At 31.2% G+C, this 21211-nt stretch overlaps 1 protein-coding gene and 1 long non-coding RNA gene across 3 annotated transcripts in view; both read right to left on the bottom strand.

The window, feature by feature from the left end:
- The window catches only part of LOC123672478 (longitudinals lacking protein, isoforms H/M/V-like), a 360352-nt gene that overhangs the window by 169590 nt on the left and 169551 nt on the right, over positions 1–21211 (bottom strand). The gene's annotated exons all lie outside the window — the stretch shown is intronic.
- On the bottom strand, positions 8832–9300 carry LOC123672488. Its single transcript, XR_006746312.1, has 2 exons — positions 9035–9300; positions 8832–8972 (listed from the first exon to the last, which is right to left on the bottom strand). It is a non-coding gene; the product is annotated as an uncharacterized LOC123672488 (long non-coding RNA).

The raw sequence follows: 21211 nt of genomic DNA, 5'->3' as shown, positions 1-21211 counted from the left end.
CAAATTCAGTCTTTATGCTGAATGTTTTTATCGTAATACCTTAATGTGTTTTGGTAGAAAGATTCTAAATCTTCAATCTCTGTTGCTATACACAAAAATGTAATTTTACAGCGTGGGCAAAATATATCGTTGTTAAGTGAACATATCTCAAGGAATATTTCCCTCCTGTCAAAAATTCTATGCATATGGAGAACAATTATCGAAAACTACAGCGAATATTCCCTCCTGTCAAAAATTCTATGTATCTGTAGAACAATTATCGAAAATTACAGCGATAATTGCATTGTAGGAAGCGAAACAGCACTGCGACAATTGTTCTGTTCATAGATGCATAGTTTCTATGCATCTTACACAGTTCGAATCTATGGCAATTCCATTCTAAATCAGTTTGACAAGTAATGTAACAGTTTATTCGGGAAATATTCCCCCGAATTACACTCGTGCATCAAAATGATCGGATAATTTCGCATTCCAGCGTGTTTTCTTTGAAAAACTGCATTCGGTCATTTTCATTTTCTCCAAAAATGAAAATGAACTCATGCAGTTTTTATGACAACACGCTGTCATGCAAAATTATCGGTAATTTTTATGCACTTGTGCAATTACTTACGATAATTTATCTAGAGAGATTCAAGTGAATAATGACATGTAGTACTAGAAAAAAAAGGAATATGTTGGAAATGTCAATTTGTGCTTACGGTTTAGCTTTCTCCATTTTCTACTACACCGGGACGTCATCTTGTGCATAGTCCAGGCTTCTTCATCCTTAAAACAACGAAGACAGGCAGCACATTCATCAAGTCTTCCATATGGTACTACCTTCGCACCTAAAAAATATATAATGAAGGTCAATTTCATAAAGAAAGCGTGAGATACCCCCGCGTTAAAAACAAAACTTCTAAGATACTAAAAAAAAAATCATATTAAGTATTGAGGTTAATGAATTGGTGGACGTTGAAGAAAATATTTAAACAAAAAATATTCATTTATTCACCTAGTTTTGTAGAATTATGAAGCTTTGTAGATGAATTCATCATATTCTAAAGGTATTGTTTTTTCGATTAAATATATAGTTTTCGAGAGGTTTACTTTTTCCCCACCAATTCAAAACTATTTATAACTCGAAAAACTAATACAATTTTGTTTTTCTGGCAAAGAAAAGAGCTCCATTTTAAATTGAGTCGTTTCAGTAATTGTGAATTCTTCAACCCCTAACGAAAATGGGTATTATAAAAAAACAGTCAACTATTGAATATAAAATACAAAAAACATATTCATCACAGTCATTATCACAAACGCAATAAGAAAAACAAATACTTAAAAAAAACCTAACTACGAAAAATAAACAACAAATGATTAAAAGACTACAAGAATGGAAATTTTCGAAGGGTATCAACATAAATGTAGAAAAATCAATAACTATACATGAATTTATTTTGTAGAACAATGGTATAAAATAAAGCAAATTTTTTTTGAATGTTCACTCTCCATCTGAATCATTTGGTGAATCTGATTGATGACGAAGTTTGAGATGTCTTTTCAAATTTTCTTTGAATATGGCTTTGTAACCGCAATGTCTTATGTGACAATGAAATTGGGGTTCTTTCCCACATTGGAATTTTCTGTGTTTACACAAGGATTGTGCATGCTTATAACATCGAAGACATCTTAAGCATTGATAAATTTTTCCATTAGAAGTGTGGAAAACTGAAAAAAAATATGACGAAGGTCAATTGCAAAATCAATGATAAAAAATATTAAAAAAAATATTATGAAAGTAAATATATTTAGGTATTGACACATATGTTACAGGCCCATAATCAGAGAAAGTATTTGTGAGAAAATCATGAGTACAATCAGCAGCAATTCTTTATACATAAATAGTGCAATCATCAACATTTTCTTTTAATTTAATTATTCCATTACCAAGCAGAATTATGCAAAACACCCTATACCTGATATTAGAAAATTCTCAAATATTTTATTTATGTATTTCAAAATAGTATTAATGGCAACACTGTGTATTATTTTTCCTAATTTCTATACACGCTTCAGCAACGTTTACAAAGAGTTAAATTGTTTTATCAAAATCAGCAGAATTCATGGATGACATTATTCAGTTAATCGACTACTATTCATCGTATTATAGACAAATTAGAAAATGGATTGTCTTGACACGTTATCAGTAACATGTACTGAGTCGTACTTGGTACCACACATTAATTTACAGTATTACGAATAGTGAGTCAATTAACTGAATAATATCGGCCATAAATTCTTTTATATATTTTTTTAATGATCCAATATCATAACCTAGTAAGCTAAAATGACATAAGAAATGTCAAAAAACAATACACAGTGTTGTCATTAAAATCATTTTGAATTGAAAAATTTTTGAAGAATCTTTTTTATTGTTTAACACTTGTAACATTGTAAAATCGGTATCCTGTAATACTCAGCTGAAGAAATTATGCAATAAAACTATTGTCGTGAAATAAAACATCAAGGAGAAAAATATTTGTTTTATTTATAATATCAAGATATATTTTAAAACAAAATTCAACTACTGTGAATCAAGGTTATTTTTTGAAGACTAGTAGATCAATATGGCAAAACCTATATTAAATTTTCACTCTCAAAGTTAATCATTGAGAAAACTCGAGTTATGACGTCTCTTGAGATGCTGTGTCAAGTTTCCCTTGAATATAGATTTGTAATCACAATTGGCTTCTGGACAATAAAATTGAGGTTCTTTACCACACTGGTACTTCTTGTGTTTATTTAAAGATTGTGCATGCTTATAACATCGAAGACATGTTGAGCATTCGTATATTTTTCCATCTATTGTGCTCAAAACTGAAAAAATATGGAATAAAAATCAATCACAAAATAAATCTTTGAGGTCCACGCTCATCAAGAATGAAACATGTTAGCTGCTAGAAATAATTCATTTTATGCATTCTGTTATTGCAATTATTATTATTCAACTGAATAAAATCCACAAAATAGTATATTCTAACACAAGTTGCAGAATGGGCTCCTATTACAACACGAATGCGAAATTCGCAAACGAGCGACGAAGGAGCGAGTTTTCGAACGCATGAGTGTTGGAATTGCCTTCTGCAACGAGTATTAGACGATATTTTCTCTATTTCAGTCAAGTTTTGTGGAATATTGAAGAAACTCAATGAAAAATTCAGATTATATATCCTAGTGACTTTTGTATTATATCTTGGCAGTTGGTGTGACTGTTACGAACATTGACAGATTACGGATTTTGAATATGAATCGTACGTTTCGATTTTGAAATAATTTACATTTACGCATTAAATTCGTGAATTATGTCTGACAAAATCGATTTAACACCACCAGAATTAAGATATATTGCGAATAATGTTGCAAATCATTTCATTTCACTATATCTGAATTGTATTGTATTGTCAACTATTGACGTTTATTAAAATTTGATAGGATTGGAAGTCAGTATAGATAACCACAAAACGAAAAATATAACTGAAAACGATGCTGTAATGAGTTCATTACAACACTGTTTTTAGAACTGTAATGAACTCATTACGATACTGAAATAGAGAAATAATATTTTTCTATACAAATTTATTGGTTCACATTTCGGAAAAATGTATTAAGTTCTAGTTCTGAATATAAAGATTAACATGTGGAATTTTTTTAATAACGTTAGAAGCCGATGAAGAATATTTATAATTGATACTATTAATTATAACTCAAAAATTCAATTCTCATTAATTATTCAGAAATCAACATGGAACGGACTGAGTCTAAAATACATTGATTTTTCAGCTATTTTTCTCCAATTTTCATATTGTTCATTTCATACCTGATATTGTCTAATATTATGTTGAAAATAGGAATCACATAAAAAACACTGTTATTGTGTTATATGATTTTTATTCATTCATTTACAAGTATGGTGATTTTTGCGCGCTTGTTCTTGAAACATCGACCAGTACAGAATATGACCTAAGTTTATATTCAGTACTAAGAATAGAAGGTCTATTTTACCGATCGTAGAGTATTGTCTGAATATCCCAATACTGCGAAGTCGAAAGATATGTACAACAATTTTAGTACATATGCATAAACAAATGTACTGAATATATGTGTTTATATTCAATTTGTTTATAATAATTTTATTTATATAACAATTTGGTTCTTGAATTTTGTGAAATTATTACTGTTATGGAAACATCAGTAAAATCTCTTCCAGATGACTAGCAACCGGAGAGCTGTAACTAACAAAATAAACTATATTTGCTCACGACATTGATCATCATTTTATTACTATTTTTAGTCCACACCTGGAACAAGCCCGCAAAAACAGAGGAATAAGAAACTGTACAAAAAAAAAAACAATGAAAGGATTAAGTAAAATTATATATGTCGAACATGTTTGAATGCAATGTGTTTGTTCAAATTTCCCTTTTGTTTCGAGACATAGGGACAAATAGAGCACTTGAATTGGGGCTCTTTGCCACATTCATATTTCAAATGTTTTCCCAAGGAACATTTTTGTGCATACACTTTGCCACATTGGTAACATTTGAATCCACCTGCAATAATCGAAATTAGTGATGAAATCAGAAATAATAAGTTACTAGTGCCACTAGTGGAAATAACAAAGTTGCAGATACCTGGCGACTGAATACTATACTATTAGAATAATTCAAAAAAAAATTTCGAGTTCGAATTTCCCCAAAACTGTGAGGTCTACGCGAAATCGATGAGCAATGCCAGAATTGACTACTCCTGAGTGGCCGAATTTTGAACTCACCTGAAAAATTTTCGTGAAATTTTCCATACCTAACCCTTAAAAAATTGAAAAAAATTAAAAGTTCCTTCATGGGACTATTGTATCATCTCATTGATTGATTCGCCTATGTAGATCACGAAAATGCTTGCAGTTTGGCGATTAGTACATTATTTCAGAAATTATAGGTAAAAATCTGAAATTTTCAAAAAAAAAAAATGGATGAAATTCCCGAGGCTGCCACTTCTCCTGGACGTAAGCTACTCCCTTGAAACCACACTATGTTCCAGGTCAGAACCCGATGTTAAAAAAACGTTTTTATTTGAGGGGTCTGTGACGAATAATTTAGGAGATATAACGATTTTTGGACGGAAATTCAATTTTTTTCCAAACTTCGAGTTCGAATTTCTTCAAAACTTCGATCTCACCTGAAAAACTTTTTGTCAAAAAATTTTCGGAATTTGATACCATTATATCGATTGATTCGATAATAAAGATTATGAAAATGCTTGCAGTTCAGGGATTAGTCCATTATTTCAGAAATTATAGCTCGAAAACTGAAATTTTCAATTACTTCGATAATATTCTCAAGGCTGCCTATTCTCCTTGAGGCAAGACACAAACTTGAAACCTCAATATGTTTCAGATACTAAACTTACAGCTACGATTGTTCCCTGCGGTATACCATATTCGAGTTGTCGGGGTTCTTACGAATTTATCAAATTTATCAAGTAATCTTCAAAATTTCATTTGCTACACCTCTTATTTCACATTTAGTTTGTTTGGAGAAATTTATGGGAAATATAGTCAAATGCCTTCGCTAAGTATGAATATGCAAATAAGCTGTTTGTTCATGTTCAGGTGTTCAAGTATTCTATATGTGAATTGAAATAAGGCATCATCTGTGAAACGATTTCCTCTGAATCAAAATTGCGGTTCAGATTTTTTAAGATGTATTCACTCAACTTACAAGCAACACACTTTTTAATAATTTCAGCTTCAAAGTTAAGTCTTAATTTCTTGGGACCATTTTTATCTAGGAGTGATGATAACGCTCTTTAGGTCATTTGGGAACTGACCTGAATGAATTAAATATATTGAATTATAGTTTTTCAAGAATGGCTTTTGTCACCCTAATAAATCATCGTCCCTAAATCAGTTAATGATAACGTATGCTTATATGATATCGAAAAGGTCCTTATTTTTACTTATTATAACTGTAACATAGGTCACAGCCTCATCCTATTAGTTGCAGACAACCTCCAGATCCCAATTCTACATTTTTGATCAATCTGGCAACAACACTCAATTGAGTATTGTTCAAGTGTATTCAAATAAATAGATTAATTTATTTGAATTTCACACCATTCAAAAACCGAATCCAATAAAAGATTGAGGAAAATAAATTACAAAAACCCAAATAAATAAAAGGTTCTCTGGTTTTTGTAATGTTATAAATAATAAACACAACGGCTGAGATTTTCAAACGATTAACTCAAAAAATTGAAAAAGAAACATAATAATTTTATTCCGCAAAAAACTATCACATAAAGATACAAATATAGAATAGGAGTAAACTTAAAATAAATATTTTATTTACATGAAAAAAATTATATATTTCTGTTTGTCAAACCAAATTGTCGTTATAATCAAGATGAACTTTTATGCATTCTCTCCATATGTTTAATTAGATTGCATTTTAGATGACTAGCAAAAGTGCATTTGGTACATCTTTGATCAGGTTGTTTACCGCAAACATATTTCATATGTTTCCATAAAGAATTGTATTTTGCATACTTCTTTCCACAACTTGGACATGGTAAGTGATCTGGAAGTATAAACAGTTAGGATTTTTCATCCAACAATAGTCTTCTAAGGAATGAACCAAGTTTCATGATTTCAAGTCGAATCAGTAAACAAGAGCTCAAAAAAGAAGAGGATATGACTGGAAACAAGAACAGATGTCAAAAAAACTTTAATTCCAATTTTTTTCAACATTTCGTACATAAAAACAGTTCAATTGGAAAAAAAATACTAAAAATACAACTCAAGGAGATGTGTTAATAAAATTAAATGAGCAGTAGGCTATTTAAGTATCAACAAGGAAACAGTTCAACAATTATGCCTATAGATAAAAACGATATTTGATGTAGATTTCACGTCACTTAATAAGTCCTGGGCCTGGCACATAGATAGCACACCAGTGCCATACCACTAGTAGGTACCAAGCGTCAACAGATAAGTGTCTTAACATAAAGTCAAGTCAAGAATAAAAAATTTGGTTCTTATGAAGAAGTCAAAGTTGAACCCTATTGCAAATTTTCAATAAAAAATGTGTTTTTATTTGTAAGACCCTGGACATATTGAATGAAGTGATATAATGTTGGTATTCATAAATAATATATGACTAGAGCATTCTTCAGGTTCCGAAACAACTCAATCAAATAATCAGCTCCTTCCATTACAATTGCACATGTTTGAATGTCACAGCATGCCTTGTCAGGCTACCTTTGAATTTTGTTTTAAAAGGACAGACAGAACATTTGTATTGGGCCTTCTTTCCACATTCATATCTAATATGGTTTCTTAGAGATCCTTCTACTTTGTAGATTCTTCCACAATCATTACATGAAAATCTACCTGCAATTATTTGCGATTAATTATTTGGAAATATCCAATAAAAATTTACGTATTATACCTCCTTCCAATATGATTGCACTCTATTCACATTTACCACAATTAAGCATAGTGTACAAAGCAGAAAAGGATATCGATCTAACTATTTACTTTAAAAGGGGTTCTTTATAACATGATAACATCGTACTGGCCTTTCAAAATTTTCAATTTACTCATTCTGTTTCGGAAACAGAGTTCACAAAACTTGAATAAGAATTGATAACACACAATTTAAGATGCGCATTTCGATATTCCATCATAGAAAATAAACTAAGATGTTAGGTTCATTCATGATGATACTGTATACAAAAATAAATGACAAATGATGTTGTCAAGCCTGGCTTGATAATGCCAAAAATCGAAGAAGAGTAGGCACCGTACGTCGAAAGTTGAAGATCGACGTCTAAGACTTATTGCCATTAGAGACCGATTTGCGACAATTCGATCTTTGGCTGATGAGTGGTTAGGAGAACAAGGCCACCTGTAACTGTCCAAACGGTTTACCGCCGGATAAGGTTTTTTGGACTGCAGTATTATAGACTCCATCTTGTGTTACCTCTGACTGTTGAGCATCGCCTGCAACGAATACAGTGGAGCAGAGAACGTCAACATTGGAATGTGGAATGGCATCAGGTCGTCTTTTCTGATGAATCTCGATTCTCCTTGGGTGCATATAATGGCCGAAGAAGGGTTAGGAAGTCGTGGAGAAAGACGCGAACCTCAGTTTGATGTTGAGCGTCATGTACACCGGACAATAGGCGTTATGGAATGGGACGCTGTTTCACATGCAAGTAGGTCACCTTTAGTTTTATTCGAGGTAACATGACAACGCTGCGTTACCTTCAAGAAATAGTGGAGCCATATGTTCTCCCTCACCTTAACCGGCTCGAGAATCCAATATTTCAGCGGCCAATGTGAATCTTTTGCCAAGACCGCCCAGATCCCCCGATATTTCGCCCATAGAGCATGTTTGGGACATTATGGGTAGAAGGCTTGGAAATTTACCCCAGCCCCCATGGACTTTTGCGGCTCTGAGACATGCAGTACAGGTAGCTTGATGCAGACGAAGTAACATCCAAAGCTCCTAAGGATTTTCTCGGTATCGTCCAAAGTATCGACAGCCTCCTTGGGTTTGGAGGGATAAGAAGGGTTAAGAACAAAAGATCAATGTGTTCGCAGTTCTCGATAGGCTGACAGAGCCATAACGACCCTGATTCAATAATAATAATAATCATAGAGAGGTAAAAATATTTAATAAGATAAAAATAAATAAAACTAATAACAGATAGTACTATATCGACAAATCAGACGATTTCTAGTTTTCCATTTGTTATACTTCAATATGGGTGATGTTTTTTATAATGCTTCGTCATATTTCCAGGAACTTTACAAGCGTATGAACATTGATAACATTTGATTTGAGGTTCTTTTCCACATTCATACTTGGAGTGCTTACTCAAGGATGCTTTGTGCTTATAGGTCCTACCACATTCCACACAACAAAATTTACCTGAAACAGAAATAAATGTGAGTTGAATACATTATTGATAGGCTATATTAAAAAATACTGACCCATTTCGTATCGATGAACATTTTCAACTTGTTTGATGGTTTTATGAAGTGAAAATTTTGAGTACTTTATATTTTTCAAATTTTTTTCTTCATATTGAGTCCTCAAAATTGAAGTATCGGGTTCTTGAGCTGAGAGGATCGATGCGGTATAACAATTCATACCAAAAGCCCTCAAGGTCTGAAAGTTTGGGTTTCATAGGTTGAAACATCGAAATTATGAAAAATGTTGGAGTTGATGAAACATACATTTTAACAATTTCAATGTGTTGAAGCATTTATCGTACCCTTTTAAGTGATGGCGCAGTTTTCACATGTCAAATGACAGCTTCAAATTGACGGCTAGCCAGCAGACTATTCAAAATGAAACCTATTATTGGAAAACTCTTCACATTATCAGTGATTTACGAAATTATGGTAAGTTATGAAATAAAACACTTTTTGGAATTATTATAATTTGATAGTATGAGTTTTATTATGGAATATCAGACAAATATAGATGAATGAACATAAGAGTCAATCAATTATCTATTTTTAGTGGAAGGAACTATTTTACAAGTATTTGAGTGAAAACTCCAGGGAACAATTCAAACTAAACTTTCAATCATATAGGCAATTCAAAATTCAAATTAAGACATTCAACAGTCAAGAGACTCCCCAATTTGAAAATAGTTTGGGAAAAGAAGTCTTGTAGGTCATTTATATACAGATAGAGGACATGTATAGGTATATCACTAAAATTAGCTATAGGTAAGATGATTCTTCTAGAATGCAGAAACTGCTGCTTTATCTTGTTTTTGTTTTTTTGAAAAACACGAGTTATTTCTCGATATGGTCACAGCTGATTTACTCAATTCTATGAAGTCTAGTAAACAATTCCAAAAACGTGTTGGTTTGGGAACTGGTCATAAATATTTCAGCGATAAATCATTGGACCCGAAGAACGTCTGCAAATATATCGAAATCCTTTATAAGTATATAAAAATTGCAAATTACGATGGAAAAAGCTAGTTGGTTGTAAATAAATATAATAATAAAATAAATATTCTCTTTACACTGAAATAAAATGAGGTTCTGTTGAAGAAAACGATCTGACTAAAATTCACAAAAAATAATTCAATGAATTTTTCTGGACATAATTCTGAATCCAATGAGGTATTGCTCATATTTTTTGGAAGTTTGCGAGTTTCACAAATTGTCACGTTTTTTAAGTAAGTAATCCTATTCACGAATTTTCTAAGCTGTTACGACTAATTTGGATTTTGAACACGGATTCTTCATCAGTGAGTCCATCAAAATCATTTGAGATGTCGCATGAGAGCACAAAAAAATCAGAAGCGTATTCAGAACTTATAGAATTCAAAGTTAATCTTGAAATATTATATTATGTCGAAGTAAATGCCTTTTGAAATTACTTTTGATTTTTGTGGTGTAGTTACATTCACTATCAAAACACTCAAAAAAGGTACCAAATTTGTTGCATTCCCTCCTCTGGTGTTGCAAAAGATTAGATTTGTACTTGTACGTTCTTGAACAATTGTTGCATTGGTATTTCTCTGAAATGGAATCTTCAAGTTATTAAACCATAAATTAATGATAAATATCACGATGACAATGACTGCAACAAATACTACTGTCTATTAACTATTTCTCTTCAAATACACACATAAAAAAATTGTCATTATTGAATATTTTTAAATGTTAGTTCAAACAAAATACAAAATGAAAAATTTCTTTGCTATGCAAAAATCTAAACTCATATTTTCAATACAAAGTTACATACAATATCATGTCATTTCATTTGTTTACAATTAAATACATATATTGATATAAAACTAGGTAAGATTTCTTGATATCACAAATAATATAAAGCAGAAGTTTTTCAAAATTCCAAATAGATCTCAATAACATCTAGAAAACAAAAGAACAAGAAGAATATTCCGAAACTGCCCTAATAATGAATAACCATGACCAAAAAAAAAATGAATCAATGAAAAATAAGATAAAAAAATTTAGTACTTCATTTGAATAATATATTTTCTCCAAAATAAAATTCCCTGTTAATTTCATCCAATTTCTTGGTCCTTATTTACGCCAAACTGGTTTTTTGCACATCATTTCATGGGCCAATAAGCTAGATCCGTATTTGTATGTCTTGTGGCATCTCTTACAAATGTATTTCACTGAAATACAATAAATTATGATTTCCATATACAGAAATACGTCTGGCAAGATTTATTTCATGTTTCCACAGAATCAAATTTGTTAACATTTCAAATTTCAGAAGTTGTCATACAAACTTTTTCCTTCTACTTCAGATTTATCATAAAGGATGAACCAAAAATAAAAAAAGGTTAATATTTTAATTTTTCCTCTCATATACATTTTTCTAGTCTCATACAACTTGACTCCAATATTGGAGACGTAAATCCATGTGCAAGTTTCCATGTTTAGAAAAAAATATATGTCGCTTCAAAGACGTCTTCACTTTGCACTTGAATTCGCAAGATTGGATTGGGCATTTATAACTTGGTTCTTTCAAACATTCCCTCCTCAAATGGGCCCTCAAATTATGTTGATACTTATAAAAACGTCCGCATTGTGGGCACGGGATGTGACCTAAAAAAAATTATGAAAAATGCGACATACAAAGAGGCACACTTGTTGAAAAGGGAAAAATGAAAATTCTACAGTCTACGCAGCAGATAAATAATTGAGAGACTTTTTGATGAAAACAAGGATTTATTTACAATAAGAACTATTTAATTTCAGTTATATTGTGAGCTTGTCTATTTATTGAACGCTCATTCCCTGAACAGAGTGCTATATAACTTGGTCACGATATATTCCACGTACTTCTGTGGTAAAGTACGGAAGCCTTAAATGAAAAATCTCTGTTCCTAAAATTACGAGTTGAAAATCACAATCTCAAATGTAGTGCGGAGTTGGAGATCATAATTCATTAAAATGAATAACTCAAAAAAGCATTTAACGTATAATAATACGTTATACATTGGCGTAACAATATAAACAATTCAAAAAGGTATCTAACAAAATCAAGAAAGTTAGGGTCTTCCCTTGGGTCTTCTTTCATACAACAATTGGGCTCTTGGATACCTTGTCAACCTAAAATCAGTTATGAGGTCTCTAAGGGCGCAAACACAAAGTGAAACGCCCAATGCCAATACAATGATTAGTGTAAAAAATTTACATATATGAATCAACACAGATTCACATCACTTTAAGAAAATTTTGTAACTTGTAGACAAACACGAAAAAATATAAATACTCTAAAGAAATAACTTTAATAACATCATCACCTACAAACATTTAATACAATATGCATCAATAAGAAATGTTGTCAATTTCCGAATGAAAAACAATTGAAATAATAGTCTTCCAACTTTAAATTAAATAACTGTCTAAAGTTTTCCATAATGTGATGTAACCCAAGTTTACTTGAGGGGATAATTCAAAAAGAACTGGACTGTCTAATTTGATGTAAAGCCTCCTTGTGGTGGAGCATTTTATACTCATATTTGAAGGATTTTCCACAATACGAGCAAGTGTAGTATCCTTTTTTGGAGCACTCATATCGCTGATGACGCAACAGAGAACTCTTGTACTGATAAACTTTTGAACATTTCGCACAGCGAAATAACTCTGAAATGAAAACGAAAATGTAATAAAACGGGCGATAAAAATTAACTGAAATATGATATATCAAAGATGAAGTGGGGTTATTATCTTGATTGAGACCCTTCAATCAAAAAATATTTGTATCATTGATTATGTCATGATAACTTGATTGGGGCATATAAAAGTTAGTAAATATGGAGTATAATGCCCATTTAGATCAGAAAATGAGTAAATCCCTAAGCAGCACTGAGTGTGTTATTCACCATAAAAAACCTCAAACTTCCTATATTTCCCGCCTTATCCATAGACGTGGCAACGACGCAATTTTCTTAAGGAAATGACTCTTCTTTTTCATGAGTTCAACCAAAGCCAGTTGAAATATTTCCACCCTAAATGTGCAACATAAATCGAAAATACTGAATAAGAACGGAAAGTCAAAAAAACTTAAATATACGTCCAATCGCCAGCACCTACACAAGAACTTCATATGCGTTTATTTATAAAAAGTTCATGAAAATTCCACGCGCAAATTCACATTCACTTAAAAGCCAATTTTCACACCGATAACAGTATGACGGTGCCACCTGTCATACCTCCCGCAAAATTCGACAACTCACTGCGCATGTGTCAATAAAATGTCCCAACAAAGCACCAGATGTATGTTTTCCTAGGATTTTCACTGACCTGATGAATATTTCAATTAAAGTGAACGTTTCAGTTACGCACTCTTATTGATTACATTTGCAAATATGTGATATAAATAAGAGAATAGTGTTGGGATAATGCTATACATTTTTTAAGGTCAATAATCACGATCTAAAATAATCATTTTTATTTTCAAAAATCGTCAATTAAAATGTACACTTAAATATATCTTTTCAGATAATGCCTTTGTTCTAAAAATTTGTATTCGCAATGATGTCCTTATTGGTACCTTCGTGGACAGTGAAGAAATGGGTTTCCATGTTATGTTTATGCTTGAAAACCTTCTGACACAATGGGCAAACATGGGTCCCCACTTTGTTACACTCATATCTTTTATGACGGTTCATGGTGCTCTTATATTTGTATGATCTATGGCATTTTGAGCAGACATAGTTGCCTTCTGGAAAATATATTATTGGATTAATATAGAATATTAAATTAAGCAACTATGCATTATCAATACAAATCGATATAATGCAGAAAAAAAAATATGAGGAAGAATGAAACAGCTTCTCATAAACACAGATATTTCTAGCTATACAACAGGTATACATATGACTTCCATATCTGAAAAAAAAAACTGACAAGAGCTTTAAATTTCACTGAATGATTTTTATCATCAAACATCACTGTTTCCTCTCACTAATGTCACTAGGCGTTAAAAAATCAGCAATGCTCTCAAGCAGAAGAACTAGCGTGGTAGAATATTTTTGTTGCAACCAAAAATTTGTCTCATTCTAAAACCGCCGCATATTAAATTTATAAAATTCATATAAGGATATTCAAGAGAAGAAAAGAAGTTTTTTCAAGAATCTGGAAATGGACTACTGTCATATTGTAACACGATGATTCAAAAAAAACAATATAAAATTAAATGAATTGCCTCAAAAATTAATCATATTATCCAAGAATTTATTTCAAAACTCATCACAATTGATAACTCATAATTTCTAAGTTATATTTCTTTCCTGATAATATACCCTTTTTTTTCATCTTTATGGACCGTATCCAAGTGAGCTTTCATGTTATGTTTGTACTTGAAAATCTTGTCACAAACAGGACAAGCCACGTTTCCTTTTTTAAGACACTCGTATCTCATATGACGATTCAGGTTGAATCTATGTTTATAAGTTTTCTTGCAATTAGGACACTCAAAACCACCTAAAAAAAAAATAAAATGAATAACCAAACGAAAAAGTCCTCCTAAAAAATACACACAACATACAAATCAAATCTAAATTCGAATACAATCCGTACATACATATTAAATTAAACATAAAATCGAAGTTGTGTCCTCGAAAACATCTAAGCATTGAAGTGCTTATATTATGTAAATTCCATCTCCCAGGAAGAAAAATATACTATTTAAAAAATTCAACATATTCTTTTAGTCCATTATTCAAGGACCTGGAAAATAACCATATCTTGAATATTTTTCGTGAGTCGAACCCAAATCGTTTGAGACCATTCTCGGCTCAAAATCTAAAATAACATATATTCGGTCAACATGATAGCCTGTTCTTTCTCTGAACAAGCTTCATTCGATAAATTCAAGACCTGACCAGTAAAAAAAAATTTTTTCAAATATTGGGCTGGACGACCAGAGCATCCAACATCGTCGGTGGTTTTTCAACCACGTTTAAAATCTACAGACTACCTTCTAACCGTTGTTATTGCTTGGAGCAGACTTTGAATAACACTCATCAGGAAATTAAACAATGTGATTTGTGTAGGATAATGAAAAGAAAATTGAGTATGAATTACGATGTATTACCTCAAAAGACATACAATACAAAACTATGATAATTCTTTATACACTTATCTTTGCACCGTTTTATAATTATCATTTAAATTATTGAATTACTATTATCTACTTCCTCTTCTTTTTCGTCTCTATGAACAGTAATTAAATGTGCTCTCATATTATGTTTATGCTTGAAAACTTTCTTACAAACTGGACAAACTTCAGTTCCTTTTTTACGACATTCGTATTTGAGATGACGATACAGGTTACATCTATGCTTATATGATTTGTTACAGTTGGGACACAAATATCCATCATATGCAACTAAAAATAAGGAGAATCAAATAAATTCCAAAACAAAACGGAAAGGTCAGAAGAAAAAATACATGCAGCTACTACACAAGGTAACTCAACTGAAAGTGCCTACTCACGTACCAATCACTTGTCGATCAGAACTGTCGATTTGGTCGGATGATGAACATCTGGAATGTTTAAATCGAAAGCTCGAGATCTAACGATCTAAGACATGAAGCAAATCGTGCATTTCACTATACACGTTTTATTTAGATCAGGATATGGAAGGTGTATCTGGCAGGAAACACCGAGTTCCATATTGATGATCCCATCTCGGGATTTGGGATTCATCAAGCCAAGTTGCTTGACATTTTAAGCAACTAGTTGACTTGAAAATCAAGCTCGTGAAAAATTACATACTTGAGCTTGATTGGACTTGATTTAGAGATATATTGCTTGACTTGATATCAACCTACTTGACATTACTTGAGCTTGATATGCACGCATCATATGGCATATATTTCTGCAATCTCGTGTGCGCTTAGACTAAATAAGGGGATTTCTTGAGCGCCGAGAGACTGAAGCATTCGCCAGTGTGACATTATCAGTAGTTTTCACACATTTCTATGAAATCTATTGGTAGATTTCGGTAGTTTCAGAAATATCTTTCCAAACTTGGCCAAAATGGCCAAGGATTTGTTATCAACGCCAGCATCTTCAGCAGTTCCTGTTGAAAGACAATTTTCCAGAGCTGCTCTTACAGTTACAAAAACCCGCAACAGTTTAGGTGACAAATCTATAAGATGCCCCATGTGACTTAGATCCTGGATGGAAAATTATGGAATTGAACAAAGCCTGGAGATTTTTCAATATTGAAAAACTTTATTTCTTTACTATTTTTTATTTTGTTATGATTCACAGTGATTTAATTTACGTATCTATTTCAAAAATGTTGATATTCTAGGTAATTTCATACAATAAGCTTAAAAAAATAAAAGTGTTTTTTGCAAGGTTCCTTCTCATTTCATCATTGTTTTATTGATGTGACATTAGACAATAAAACTGCTGAAAATCAAGTAGCTTGGTATGATTCAAGTACTTGATGAATAAATACTTGACTTGGAATTGAAAAACTACTACTTGACTTGAGCTTGACTTGATTTCAAGTCAAGCTCAAGCCAAGTAGCTTGAAAATCAAGCCAAGCCATGAATTCCTACTCGGGATAAGAGACACCAATCCTCTGCGAGAGGGCGCATCTTCAAAACTAGCCGCGAACGCCTCGACGAAATTGAAATTTTTCAATTTTTTCCCAAAGAAATCCAGTAGTTTCCTGAACAAGTAGTTATCCTGAGACGTCAGAGATATACGGCCATTTTAAAATCACAGGGAGTAAAGTCTGTGTGATGAGGTGGCCACTGAAGGAAAATAGTTAATCTTTTCGCAGGAATTCAAAATCAATAACTCCAGGGGAGTACAAAAACTTAGTACCATGAAATTCTTTATAGGAAATCTTTCCACTACATGAATAATACCTCAAAATTACTATATCCTATAAACACGTTGACATTAAGGAGATCTTGTTGCTTCGTCATATATTTGAACAGACCACAAAATTCCTTACTTGACATTTATATCGAAATAGCTATGTACACATCTGAGGTGAGTGTGTAAATTCACCTTTTGCTTGAATTTTTTTTGACAAAATTTGCATTGAAACTTCGGCTCGATTTGGCACTCAAACCGTAGATGTCGTCTGAGGTTGCACACATATTTATATCTCTTGTTGCAACGGTCACAACCAAACGTTTCTGAAAATGATAAACAGAGATAAAAGGCGAAAGATTATGTAAAGATAATAAGGACAAGGCTGACACAAACACATACCTTAAAAGAAAGAAATTCATTGAAATGTATCTGCAATGGAATAATCTAAAAACGTTTCATCTGATAAAGAATATGGGTAAATAATATATAAATATAATAATTGAAAAATACTGATATAAAAAAAATGAAACGATATTAAGTTTGCAGGGAAATATTCAGAAAACTCAGACAGAACACCGTTTATTTCGTCATAAACAGTAACAGTGCAGAATCATTTTATTTGGGATATAAGTTTTTATATATGCATATGAACGAGATAATGAGATTTCAAATGTCCTTTTTGCTTGAACCTTTTTGGACATATTTCACAGCAAAATTTGGGTTCTTGGTTGCATTCATGTCGTATATGTCTCCAGAGATTATTCTTGTATTTGTATTTCTTGTTACATTGGTGACAAGTAAAAGAGGTTTCTCTGCCTACAGAAAAAAAATACTAATTAAATATTAATTTTTTAATGAGATCAGACAACGAACACAAAAACGTTCTGATTAACAAACATAATGCAAATTCAGGCATTCATTAAAACACATCATTCAAATTCAACACTGCAACACATAAAAAAGCAAAAAAAAACTCGAAGCACAAGTAATTGACTATAGATCGCTTCACCACTATAATTTCATTGTATTCAAATCATATATGTTTTTCTTGATGAGAAACACCAGTATTAGAATAATTTTTATTGTTCATTTTGCTGACTGATAATCAATATTTTTCATTATAAATGAGTGACTGAAAAAATAAATAAATTCGATATATAAATATTATGTGGAGCCTTCATTTTTTTATATCTTTGGTATATGTATTTCTTAAAAAAAAGGATTTCAACAATGACAAAAATTAAAAAATCAACCAAAATAAAAATAATAGTTTCTAAACCAGGTACAATCAAAGAAATTAGCTAATAAAATAAATTAATTAACAGGCACCTATATTTGAGGTACGTACATTTCATTATTATGTTGTATGATGAAAAGAAGAAAAATGTCTTCATCTTCTACCAAGAAAAATTCATCTTCTTTTTTCGTCAGGAACTTTTTACTTATAACGTGTACCGCTTTTTGAAATTTAGCCATTAAGCATTAAATGCTCAAAAAATAACTTAATTATTTATTTATATACATCTTGTTAGCAAAAAAAAGATTTTCTTGTCAAACAAATATGTAACATGAAAATTTAATGATGTTCCTTGAAACATTTGACACAGAAAGCTTGATTGCAATCAGGACAGAATGTATTAACTTTTTTTGTTTTCCTTGATGCCTCAACTGAAGACAGCATATCTCGTAATTTTCTGTAACAACTGATACACCTTTTTCTGTGTAATGTATTGTCCCAACGTCTTGGATATGCTGCCAGTTGATGACAACTGTGGTGTCCCATCTTGCCTAAAAAAAATAAAGGAAGGAGGAAATAAATCAACACATAGCTTTAAGCAAGATTTGGCCTAAATAATTGAGAACGAAGTTAGTAAGACCAAAATTGTTTCGTATATACACAATTAATGTCTAAAGTAAACCAAACGGAGAAAATTGAGTAAATATGAAAAGAAATATGGAAACAACTTAGAAGTTGGAATATAACGAAGGACTAGAGTTAAAAACAAAATAAATGAAATATAGTAAAATTAATTATAAGTGAGGAATGAATTCGAGAAGCCACTTTTGAAAATTCTTTATAAAAATATATAATAGATCTCAATGATATAATTATTCTTTATCGATGTTTCCTAGTCATATGTGTTCACTATCGTGAAAATATGTAATTTATTCATCACTAAGTATGATTATACAAAATGTAAACAATCTGAAGAAGTTCAATTCTGTGTATCGACACCAATTTTATTCATGTAATAAAATAGTGGAAATTAGGAACTCATGTTTAATATTCATCGCCATTTCGATGCTTACGTGCAAATCCTACTTATAATGTGCATAAGTAGGGAGAAACCTATTATGGTTCTTCATATTGTGTATTTATTTTATTTCTGTTGTTTGTTATTTTTGCGTGTATTTTTGTCATTTATATTTTTAGGTACTATTTATGAGTATGTTTTTATGTAATGATTTTTATTGACTTTTTATATTTATGCGAAACAAGTGAAAGAACACTTATCGCTCGTGAACCTTGTTCATTCATTTTATTTTATTGTGAAACATTATTTTTTTGTATTTGTTGAATAAAGGTTATTATTATTATTATTATTATATGAATAAATGAATTTCCTCCAAGTAACGGCCAAAGTCAATCAAATACGTCAAATTTTGATACAACATTCATTTCATATTTGGAAACATTATAAATAGGTATGATGGTAACAAACCAATTTTGGAAATAATAGATTCATTCTAGTCTTCATTTTTCTGCAATTGTCATAACAAATTAAATCGTATATAAAAAAATCCCAAACTGAAATTGCCATACAAAACCGGCAACTTGCGTTAAACATTTAAAATTCGTAACCATATTTTTAAAAAGTTAAGAAACTAGAAACTTCATCAACATATTAAAACTCAGTGTAATTTTAAAAACTCTATTGCAATCAACATAAAATTGATACTATTCAACTTATGGATGAAATATGAAATACTGTCATATGAGTCTTCAATTTGTGCTTCTGTTTGAATTTTTTGGGGCACAGTTTGCAGGCGAATTGAGGATCTTTGTTGCACTCGTAGTTCAAATGTCTTTTCAGGCTAAATTTGCATTTGTATGACTTGGAACAATTTGTACAAGGAAACGGCTTACCTGAAAAATATAAATTAGGAAGGAAATATAAGAAGAAATATTAAATGAAATGTACCAAACCTTCCTCAAGCTGCTTTATCGAAATGAGACTTCGTCATTTGATGTGATTTCAAATGAAACTTATGGTAAAAGCTCTTGTTGCAAATTTGACACACGTGTTTGGGCTGTTTTTCACATTCCAATTTTTGGTGACGTGTGAGATTACTTTTGTGTCTGTATGTTTTATTACATTTTAGACAGGGGAATAATGCTGAAAGCAAATTGGATCTACTTAATATGAACAGAAAAATATGGTTATTTCGATAATGAAACTATATCAAAACTTTCTTCAAACATATAAAAAAATAACTCTTTTTTTTTTTCAATTTACTGATAATATTCTTCAACATATGATTTAATATTGAAATTACACACAGTTTGAAAGAATCTAATGCAATCAACATATAATTGATTATTGAATTGAAAAAAGTAGTAGACTGATCCAGTGCAGAACAATTGATACTATTCAACTTGATGTGGATGAAATATGAAATACTGCCATATGAGTGTTCAACTTGTGCTAATGTTTGAATTTTTTGGGGCACAGTTCAGGAGAATGGAGAATCTTTGTTGCACTCGAAGTTCAAATGTCTTTTCAGGCTGAATTTACATTTGTATGACTTGGAGCAATTTGTGCAAGAAAACGGCTTACCTAAAAAACATAAATCAGGAAAGTAATATAAGAAGAAATATAACATTATGTATCAAACCTTATTCAAGCCGCTTTTTCAAAATGATTCAATGTAATTTGATGTGTTTTCAAATTACATTTATGGAAAAAGCTCTTGTTGCAAATTGGACACAGGAGTTTGGGTTTTTTTTGACATTCCAATCTTTGGTGACGTCTGAGATTACGTTTGTAGCTATATGTTTTATCACATTTGAGACAGGTGAATAATTCTGAAAGGAAATTGGATCTACTTAATATGAACTGAAACATATGGGTATTACGACAATGAAACTATATCCAAAGTTCCTTCAAACACATAAAAAAAAATCACAAATCAATTTTTCCAATTTACTTCACTGATAATATTCTTCAACATATGATTAAATATTGAAATTCAACACAGTTTGAAAAAGTCTAATGCAATCAACATATAATTGATTATTGAATTGAAAAAG

Source organism: Harmonia axyridis, chromosome 2 (assembly GCF_914767665.1).
Source record: "Harmonia axyridis chromosome 2, icHarAxyr1.1, whole genome shotgun sequence".
NCBI classification, from domain to species: domain Eukaryota; kingdom Metazoa; phylum Arthropoda; class Insecta; order Coleoptera; family Coccinellidae; genus Harmonia; species Harmonia axyridis.
The sequence above is the reverse complement of the archived record's forward strand: the minus strand, read 5'-3'. Positions and strand labels throughout refer to the sequence as shown.